General features: G+C 40.0%; 2 long non-coding RNA genes across 2 annotated transcripts; both read right to left on the bottom strand.

Moving 5' to 3' along the window:
• Positions 1-1,150: 1,150 nt before the first annotated feature.
• Positions 1,151-2,673, bottom strand: LOC306715541. The gene is made up of 4 exons (XR_013767687.1): positions 2,581-2,673; positions 1,951-2,010; positions 1,730-1,818; positions 1,151-1,162 (listed from the first exon to the last, which is right to left on the bottom strand). It is a non-coding gene; the product is annotated as an uncharacterized lncRNA (long non-coding RNA).
• Positions 2,674-5,808: 3,135 nt separating this feature from the next.
• LOC306715136 lies at positions 5,809-7,331 on the bottom strand. The gene is made up of 4 exons (XR_013767657.1): positions 7,239-7,331; positions 6,609-6,668; positions 6,388-6,476; positions 5,809-5,820 (listed from the first exon to the last, which is right to left on the bottom strand). It is a non-coding gene; the product is annotated as an uncharacterized lncRNA (long non-coding RNA).
• Between the last annotated feature and the right edge of the window lie 2,353 nt (positions 7,332-9,684).

The raw sequence follows: 9,684 nt of genomic DNA, 5'->3' as shown, positions 1-9,684 counted from the left end.
ACTCATAATGTGAGCTGGTGTTTTATTTGTAAATGTGCAGAACAAGCTCTCATTGTTGGAAAGTAGCTTAAATGTTAGTATTTTTCAGAGGTTTTCTGTGTTTCAGAGCTGAGTGAAGGCGGTGTGACCAAACAGCTCAGTCAGTTAGCAGACTGCTCAGAAGACCTGAGTTCATGAGCTCGCTCCTTGTGAGGTGCAGAGATTTTTGAGTGAAAGTGCCGACACGAGTGGTGCGTGACAACATGAGGTGAAAGGATGAAACCCTAACTGTGTTTCAGGAAGGTCCAGTCTGTTTCCTCCACACATGTGAAACACTAACAACAAAACTGAAGGAGCTTTATAGAGAAGAGTGATCATTTATTTTTGCAGATGAAAGTGTGACGCTGCAGCAGGTCAGCGTGTCAGATCCGATGGCTCAGGGTGATAGAGGACTGATCAGGAGTCTGGAGGTTGTGGGCTCGATCCCGGGGTGCGGTGAATTTTAAGGTCCAACAGCAAAGATGAGGAAGTCAAATATTCTATGAAGATGTACGACTTGACGCAAGTGAGGCTGGGTTATGAGTGACTGGAGGTTATGAGTTTGTACCTTCAGTAGTGCGTTACATGTTTAGGTCAACCAGTCAAAACAGAGGAGACAAATATGCAATGAAAAACACACACATGGGTGTCAGATCAGATAGTGCAAAGTGATGGACGACTGCTTAGAAGACAGGAGGTTGTGGGTTCAATCCTTATGTGGTGCAGTGGCTTTTGAGGTCTAACAGCCAAAGGAAGAAGTCAAATATACCAAGAGAACAGTTCAAAGCGTGAGTGACTTGATGGTGTTGTGACACAGTTCCCGGTTTGGATCCCGGGTTCGCGGGTTCGCTCCTCCTGTGAGGACGTCAATGTCCACTACCCCGGTTGAGTCGAGACGTCCGTCTCCTCCCGGGTTTTCAGAGAAGTGAACGGAGAGGGTTATGGAAGTTTTGTTTATTGAAAAGTCAGCTGCACAGCAAATTTCCAACTTTTCAACCACCCCCCACTCTCTCATTTTAGATCTCAGAGCAACCGCACAGCAGCAGAAGACGACGGGGTTTCTGCTCTTCATCCACGTCAAGACGACGACGTGGATGAAGAGCAGAAACCCCGTCGTCCTCAGGTCTGGAAAGTCTGCACTCATCTGAGGACAAAAGAAGAGAAGACAACATTAGAAATGACATCACATACATGTATTATTACTACTGCAAAAGTTATCAACGTTTTATATCAGTACATTTTTATGGCAAACTATATTATGACTATTAAAAACATGACATTTTCAATGAATACAATGACATTTTTATGACGGACTATGTTGATTTTTTTAATAACATACAATACAATTTTAATTTGAGGACTTTTTACGATTTTTTACCATATTTGAATGAGATATTATACCAAAATCTTTACAACATACAATACATTGCCATTTATTTATGATATACTATACTCTTACTTTTTATGAAAATCTTTATGACATACTATACTTTGCCTTTTTGTGATTTTAAATGATATATACTTTACCATTACTTTTTTGTGACACACTATCAAATCTCTTGACATTTTTGAAAGAAATATTTCATAACATTCTATGTAATTCCCCTGGTTTCATTCTACACAAACTATTATTAAAAAAGGCAAAAATGCAATTAAAACATTTAAAAGATCAAGATGAAGAGAAGATTTTGCTTTACTGGTGTTTCCTTACTCTGCAGGTTGGTCCAGCATCCTCTGATTGTCTTGGACTTCGTCTCGGAGGCGGCTGAGCAGCTTCTCCAGCTGCTACTCCAGCACTTTCTGGAGGATGGAGACACAAACAACACATCACAGACACACAACCGTTCATATATAAGAAGCATGTGTTTCGACTGTTGCGGTTTACAGCCGTGTACAGATGGTGGTTTGTTTCTCAGGTCCATCTCTCCTCACCTTGATGTCCTCGTTTCCATCCAGTCTGCTGCTCCTCGCCCCACACCTTGAGTCTTCTCTCTGAGAACCAACAGAAGAAGACAAATAAAATGGGCTGTAATGTCAGCTTGAGGTATTCTGAAGTCCGCCTCAGTCCACAGGGAGGCTGTCACGGTAGACGAGCGATCGATCAATATCGTGTCTTGTGATCGCAGCCAGCTAGAGAGACCAGATTCTACTGTGCATGTGTTGAACCCCCACGATAGATTGACATCCCCTCTTAACTCCCCTTAGCTGGCCTACAAAAACGCGTCATCCCTGCAACACTCTATTATTCCATATCATTTATGAAGTACGCCCTCTAGTGTTCAACGCTAGGAAGTGCATCTCTGTGGATGGTTAGGAAGCCAACTCGAAATAAGAAAACAAATATTAAACCGTCCAACTTTTCACTTGCAAACAAACGGAAATATATAACTGTATCCAATAATCAAGACGAAATTAGCATAACATGCAAATATACCGTACATTATCACACAGCAAGATAGTCCACACACAGTCCACAGGTGCCTTGATTAAGGTTAGCATCACCTCTGACAACAACAGCAGAACGACTATAACCAAAAGCCCCTGAATGTCATCGTAACTCACAGGTAACGTTAGCTGCAGGTCTCCCGTTTCCTCTGGTCCTCCATTCACAAACTGTCGACACGCGAGCAGTGACCGCTCAGGTTGTTGTCAGCCATCTTGGATGCGTCATCAGGTGAGCTCGTCCACCTGAGCTAAATAGTGATGACCTCACAGGAAGAGCGCGTCATTCATTACGTCGCCAAAAAAACTTGAACGTGTCACTCTTAATGTACACTTTTACTGTTACTGACTTCTCCACGGTTAGAAATGGACAGAAAGCTGAACAACATTGTAAACAATATCCATTTATTTAGATATTTTAGAAATATTCTGATATACTGTATAGCTTTATTCTAACTTTGCACAAAGAAGACATCATTTGACGAACACATTACATTTAAAGGGAACTCAGATTCAACAGTTCAATGGCCCAAAGACTTAAAACCTTGACATGTGTGGTACAGTGTGTTTCTATGGATTTGAGATAGATATGTTTTAAACTGTGCAAAAATAAAACAGATCATTTCTTAGGTGGACATGGATACAGAGGACAGGACAAGAATGCATAACAGGAACATTTTCTCACTGCATTTCCATGTTGGGTCATAAGGTAGAAACAGGGGAGTAAAGTGTGCTTTTATTAAGAATACACTTTGAATATTTGTTGAATAAACTGCATTAAGACACCTCCATAGAGGCTGCATAAGTAAAACTTATAAGAATAATTGTTTGAAATATTCAATCAACCGTCTTAAATTAAATACAGAATATGTTTGAAAAAATAGTTATATTATCTTTTCCTCTTTTGGTGTGGATTAAATCAAAACCACACAGCACTTGAAGCTGCTCCATTGTTATATGAAAGAATTAAAAGAATAAAGTCCCATGAATGCAAATGTTTCTTAAGCCCTTTATTGATCGGTAACCAGGGTGAGGACAACAGCGTATAAAGATTGTGGAATTTAAGAAACTAGTTTACTTAAACAATGAAGCTGCTTGCAGTTAAATTACCAATTCATTTCCTTTGCTGTGTGATGATGCACTGTATAGTATTCATGCATGATTCTGTCATTGCCTAACATTACCAACTGCTTAAATACTGCTATAAACATAATGATCTCGTTACATGTGTAAAACAGAGGTGAGACTTGTGGACAGATGTACATAATATAGCGCATGTTGGAGAGTTTTGAGTGTATTTCAGTGCTAAAGACTGAAAAAACATGACTAACGTAGAATAAAGTCTCATCCATTCTTCCTCAATAAGAGGCTCACCGGTGGGACAACATATTTAGTGATAGAAGTTGGAGCTGTTTTTACCTGAGTTGGTTACTTGATTAACAAACATTTACCCCTCTAAACGCTGTCAAACTTATGTCATGAGAAGAAATAATTCCTGTAGGCCTTATATGACAAGTATGCTACTTTTCCTTTTCAATATTACTATATTGACGATTTATTTTCCGTTTCATCTCATAGATGGTTGCAAGTTGACTGGTGTTTACACGGTCCGTGGGAACTATGGTGGAGTCTTCCGGTTTGTGAAGAAGAGGAACGTTACACACTGCTGCTATATGAGCTTCTTCAAATCAAACTTCCAGACCGCGAGTCTATACATATTTTATTTTACATATAGAATACATATTTTAAAATAATAATTTAGATGTTAAGATATTAAAGATATTAGATATTAAATTATTCTTACTAACTGTGTATATAATGTTGTATTTTATCAAACCTTGTGTTTCTTTAAATGTTTGCATGTTTCACATCGTTTACTTAGTATAGGTTAGCATTAGCGTTAAAAACGTCATAGATGGTCAAGCGGTAAGGATTCCTGGTTTTCTCATGCTGCCCGGTTCTCGACTCACGGTCTGGAAGTTTGATTTGAAGAAGCTCATACAGCAGCAGTGTGGAGAACAAAGCCCAGAACGAACGGGCCTCGAGCTTCAGGGATAGCTCACCGAGATAAGCAGCTGACAGTGAGTGACGCGTGGCACCCTGAGGAGAAGGGATCAAATCCAGACTCTGGTTCAGGAAGGTCCGGTCTGTTTCCACCACCGATTAGAGACACCACAACTGAAGATGACTCATAATGTGAGCTGGTGTTTTATTTGTAAATGTGCAGAACAAGCTCTCATTGTTGGAAAGTAGCTTAAATGTTAGTATTTTTCAGAGGTTTTCTGTGTTTCAGAGCTGAGTGAAGGCGGTGTGACCAAACAGCTCAGTCAGTTAGCAGACTGCTCAGAAGACCTGAGTTCATGAGCTCGCTCCTTGTGAGGTGCAGAGATTTTTGAGTGAAAGTGCCGACACGAGTGGTGCGTGACAACATGAGGTGAAAGGATGAAACCCTAACTGTGTTTCAGGAAGGTCCAGTCTGTTTCCTCCACACATGTGAAACACTAACAACAAAACTGAAGGAGCTTTATAGAGAAGAGTGATAATTTATTTTTGCAGATGAAAGTTCATATAAAGTGATAAAGTGCAGCAGGTCAGCGTGTCAGATCCGATGGCTCAGGGTGATAGAGGACTGATCAGGAGTCTGGAGGTTGTGGGCTCGATCCCGGGGTGCGGTGAATTTTAAGGTCCAACAGCAAAGATGAGGAAGTCAAATATTCTATGAAGATGTACGACTTGACGCAAGTGAGGCTGGGTTATGAGTGACTGGAGGTTATGAGTTTGTACCTTCAGTAGTGCGTTACATGTTTAGGTCAACCAGTCAAAACAGAGGAGACAAATATGCAATGAAAAACACACACATGGGTGTCAGATCAGATAGTGCAAAGTGATGGACGACTGCTTAGAAGACAGGAGGTTGTGGGTTCAATCCTTATGTGGTGCAGTGGCTTTTGAGGTCTAACAGCCAAAGGAAGAAGTCAAATATACCAAGAGAACAGTTCAAAGCGTGAGTGACTTGATGGTGTTGTGACACAGTTCCCGGTTTGGATCCCGGGTTCGCGGGTTCGCTCCTCCTGTGAGGACGTCAATGTCCACTACCCCGGTTGAGTCGAGACGTCCGTCTCCTCCCGGGTTTTCAGAGAAGTGAACGGAGAGGGTTATGGAAGTTTTGTTTATTGAAAAGTCAGCTGCACAGCAAATTTCCAACTTTTCAACCACCCCCCACTCTCTCATTTTAGATCTCAGAGCAACCGCACAGCAGCAGAAGACGACGGGGTTTCTGCTCTTCATCCACGTCAAGACGACGACGTGGATGAAGAGCAGAAACCCCGTCGTCCTCAGGTCTGGAAAGTCTGCACTCATCTGAGGACAAAAGAAGAGAAGACAACATTAGAAATGACATCACATACATGTATTATTACTACTGCAAAAGTTATCAACGTTTTATATCAGTACATTTTTATGGCAAACTATATTATGACTATTAAAAACATGACATTTTCAATGAATACAATGACATTTTTATGACGGACTATGTTGATTTTTTTAATAACATACAATACAATTTTAATTTGAGGACTTTTTACGATTTTTTACCATATTTGAATGAGATATTATACCAAAATCTTTACAACATACAATACATTGCCATTTATTTATGATATACTATACTCTTACTTTTTATGAAAATCTTTATGACATACTATACTTTGCCTTTTTGTGATTTTAAATGATATACACTTTACCATTACTTTTTTGTGACACACTATCAAATCTCTTGACATTTTTGAAAGAAATATTTCATAACATTCTATGTAATTCCCCTGGTTTCATTCTACACAAACTATTATTAAAAAAGGCAAAAATGCAATTAAAACATTTAAAAGATCAAGATGAAGAGAAGATTTTGCTTTACTGGTGTTTCCTTACTCTGCAGGTTGGTCCAGCATCCTCTGATTGTCTTGGACTTCGTCTCGGAGGCGGCTGAGCAGCTTCTCCAGCTGCTACTCCAGCACTTTCTGGAGGATGGAGACACAAACAACACATCACAGACACACAACCGTTCATATATAAGAAGCATGTGTTTCGACTGTTGCGGTTTACAGCCGTGTACAGATGGTGGTTTGTTTCTCAGGTCCATCTCTCCTCACCTTGATGTCCTCGTTTCCATCCAGTCTGCTGCTCCTCGCCCCACACCTTGAGTCTTCTCTCTGAGAACCAACAGAAGAAGACAAATAAAATGGGCTGTAATGTCAGCTTGAGGTATTCTGAAGTCCGCCTCAGTCCACAGGGAGGCTGTCACGGTAGACGAGCGATCGATCAATATCGTGTCTTGTGATCGCAGCCAGCTAGAGAGACCAGATTCTACTGTGCATGTGTTGAACCCCCACGATAGATTGACATCCCCTCTTAACTCCCCTTAGCTGGCCTACAAAAACGCGTCATCCCTGCAACACTCTATTATTCCATATCATTTATGAAGTACGCCCTCTAGTGTTCAACGCTAGGAAGTGCATCTCTGTGGATGGTTAGGAAGCCAACTCGAAATAAGAAAACAAATATTAAACCGTCCAACTTTTCACTTGCAAACAAACGGAAATATATAACTGTATCCAATAATCAAGACGAAATTAGCATAACATGCAAATATACCGTACATTATCACACAGCAAGATAGTCCACACACAGTCCACAGGTGCCTTGATTAAGGTTAGCATCACCTCTGACAACAACAGCAGAACGACTATAACCAAAAGCCCCTGAATGTCATCGTAACTCACAGGTAACGTTAGCTGCAGGTCTCCCGTTTCCTCTGGTCCTCCATTCACAAACTGTCGACACGCGAGCAGTGACCGCTCAGGTTGTTGTCAGCCATCTTGGATGCGTCATCAGGTGAGCTCGTCCACCTGAGCTAAATAGTGATGACCTCACAGGAAGAGCGCGTCATTCATTACGTCGCCAAAAAAACTTGAACGTGTCACTCTTAATGTACACTTTTACTGTTACTGACTTCTCCACGGTTAGAAATGGACAGAAAGCTGAACAACATTGTAAACAATATCCATTTATTTAGATATTTTAGAAATATTCTGATATACTGTATAGCTTTATTCTAACTTTGCACAAAGAAGACATCATTTGACGAACACATTACATTTAAAGGGAACTCAGATTCAACAGTTCAATGGCCCAAAGACTTAAAACCTTGACATGTGTGGTACAGTGTGTTTCTATGGATTTGAGATAGATATGTTTTAAACTGTGCAAAAATAAAACAGATCATTTCTTAGGTGGACATGGATACAGAGGACAGGACAAGAATGCATAACAGGAACATTTTCTCACTGCATTTCCATGTTGGGTCATAAGGTAGAAACAGGGGAGTAAAGTGTGCTTTTATTAAGAATACACTTTGAATATTTGTTGAATAAACTGCATTAAGACACCTCCATAGAGGCTGCATAAGTAAAACTTATAAGAATAATTGTTTGAAATATTCAATCAACCGTCTTAAATTAAATACAGAATATGTTTGAAAAAATAGTTATATTATCTTTTCCTCTTTTGGTGTGGATTAAATCAAAACCACACAGCACTTGAAGCTGCTCCATTGTTATATGAAAGAATTAAAAGAATAAAGTCCCATGAATGCAAATGTTTCTTAAGCCCTTTATTGATCGGTAACCAGGGTGAGGACAACAGCGTATAAAGATTGTGGAATTTAAGAAACTAGTTTACTTAAACAATGAAGCTGCTTGCAGTTAAATTACCAATTCATTTCCTTTGCTGTGTGATGATGCACTGTATAGTATTCATGCATGATTCTGTCATTGCCTAACATTACCAACTGCTTAAATACTGCTATAAACATAATGATCTCGTTACATGTGTAAAACAGAGGTGAGACTTGTGGACAGATGTACATAATATAGCGCATGTTGGAGAGTTTTGAGTGTATTTCAGTGCTAAAGACTGAAAAAACATGACTAACGTAGAATAAAGTCTCATCCATTCTTCCTCAATAAGAGGCTCACCGGTGGGACAACATATTTAGTGATAGAAGTTGGAGCTGTTTTTACCTGAGTTGGTTACTTGATTAACAAACATTTACCCCTCTAAACGCTGTCAAACTTATGTCATGAGAAGAAATAATTCCTGTAGGCCTTATATGACAAGTATGCTACTTTTCCTTTTCAATATTACTATATTGACGATTTATTTTCCGTTTCATCTCATAGATGGTTGCAAGTTGACTGGTGTTTACACGGTCCGTGGGAACTATGGTGGAGTCTTCCGGTTTGTGAAGAAGAGGAACGTTACACACTGCTGCTATATGAGCTTCTTCAAATCAAACTTCCAGACCGCGAGTCTATACATATTTTATTTTACATATAGAATACATATTTTAAAATAATAATTTAGATGTTAAGATATTAAAGATATTAGATATTAAATTATTCTTACTAACTGTGTATATAATGTTGTATTTTATCAAACCTTGTGTTTCTTTAAATGTTTGCATGTTTCACATCGTTTACTTAGTATAGGTTAGCATTAGCGTTAAAAACGTCATAGATGGTCAAGCGGTAAGGATTCCTGGTTTTCTCATGCTGCCCGGTTCTCGACTCACGGTCTGGAAGTTTGATTTGAAGAAGCTCATACAGCAGCAGTGTGGAGAACAAAGCCCAGAACGAACGGGCCTCGAGCTTCAGGGATAGCTCACCGAGATAAGCAGCTGACAGTGAGTGACGCGTGGCACCCTGAGGAGAAGGGATCAAATCCAGACTCTGGTTCAGGAAGGTCCGGTCTGTTTCCACCACCGATTAGAGACACCACAACTGAAGATGACTCATAATGTGAGCTGGTGTTTTATTTGTAAATGTGCAGAACAAGCTCTCATTGTTGGAAAGTAGCTTAAATGTTAGTATTTTTCAGAGGTTTTCTGTGTTTCAGAGCTGAGTGAAGGCGGTGTGACCAAACAGCTCAGTCAGTTAGCAGACTGCTCAGAAGACCTGAGTTCATGAGCTCGCTCCTTGTGAGGTGCAGAGATTTTTGAGTGAAAGTGCCGACACGAGTGGTGCGTGACAACATGAGGTGAAAGGATGAAACCCTAACTGTGTTTCAGGAAGGTCCAGTCTGTTTCCTCCACACATGTGAAACACTAACAACAAAACTGAAGGAGCTTTATAGAGAAGAGTGATAATTTATTTTTGCAGATGAAAGTTC

Source organism: Pholis gunnellus, assembly GCF_910591455.1.
Source record: "Pholis gunnellus genome assembly, chromosome: 24".
In the NCBI taxonomy this organism is placed as follows: Eukaryota; Metazoa; Chordata; class Actinopteri; order Perciformes; family Pholidae; genus Pholis; species Pholis gunnellus.
This window is presented reverse-complemented; position numbering and strand designations above follow the sequence as displayed.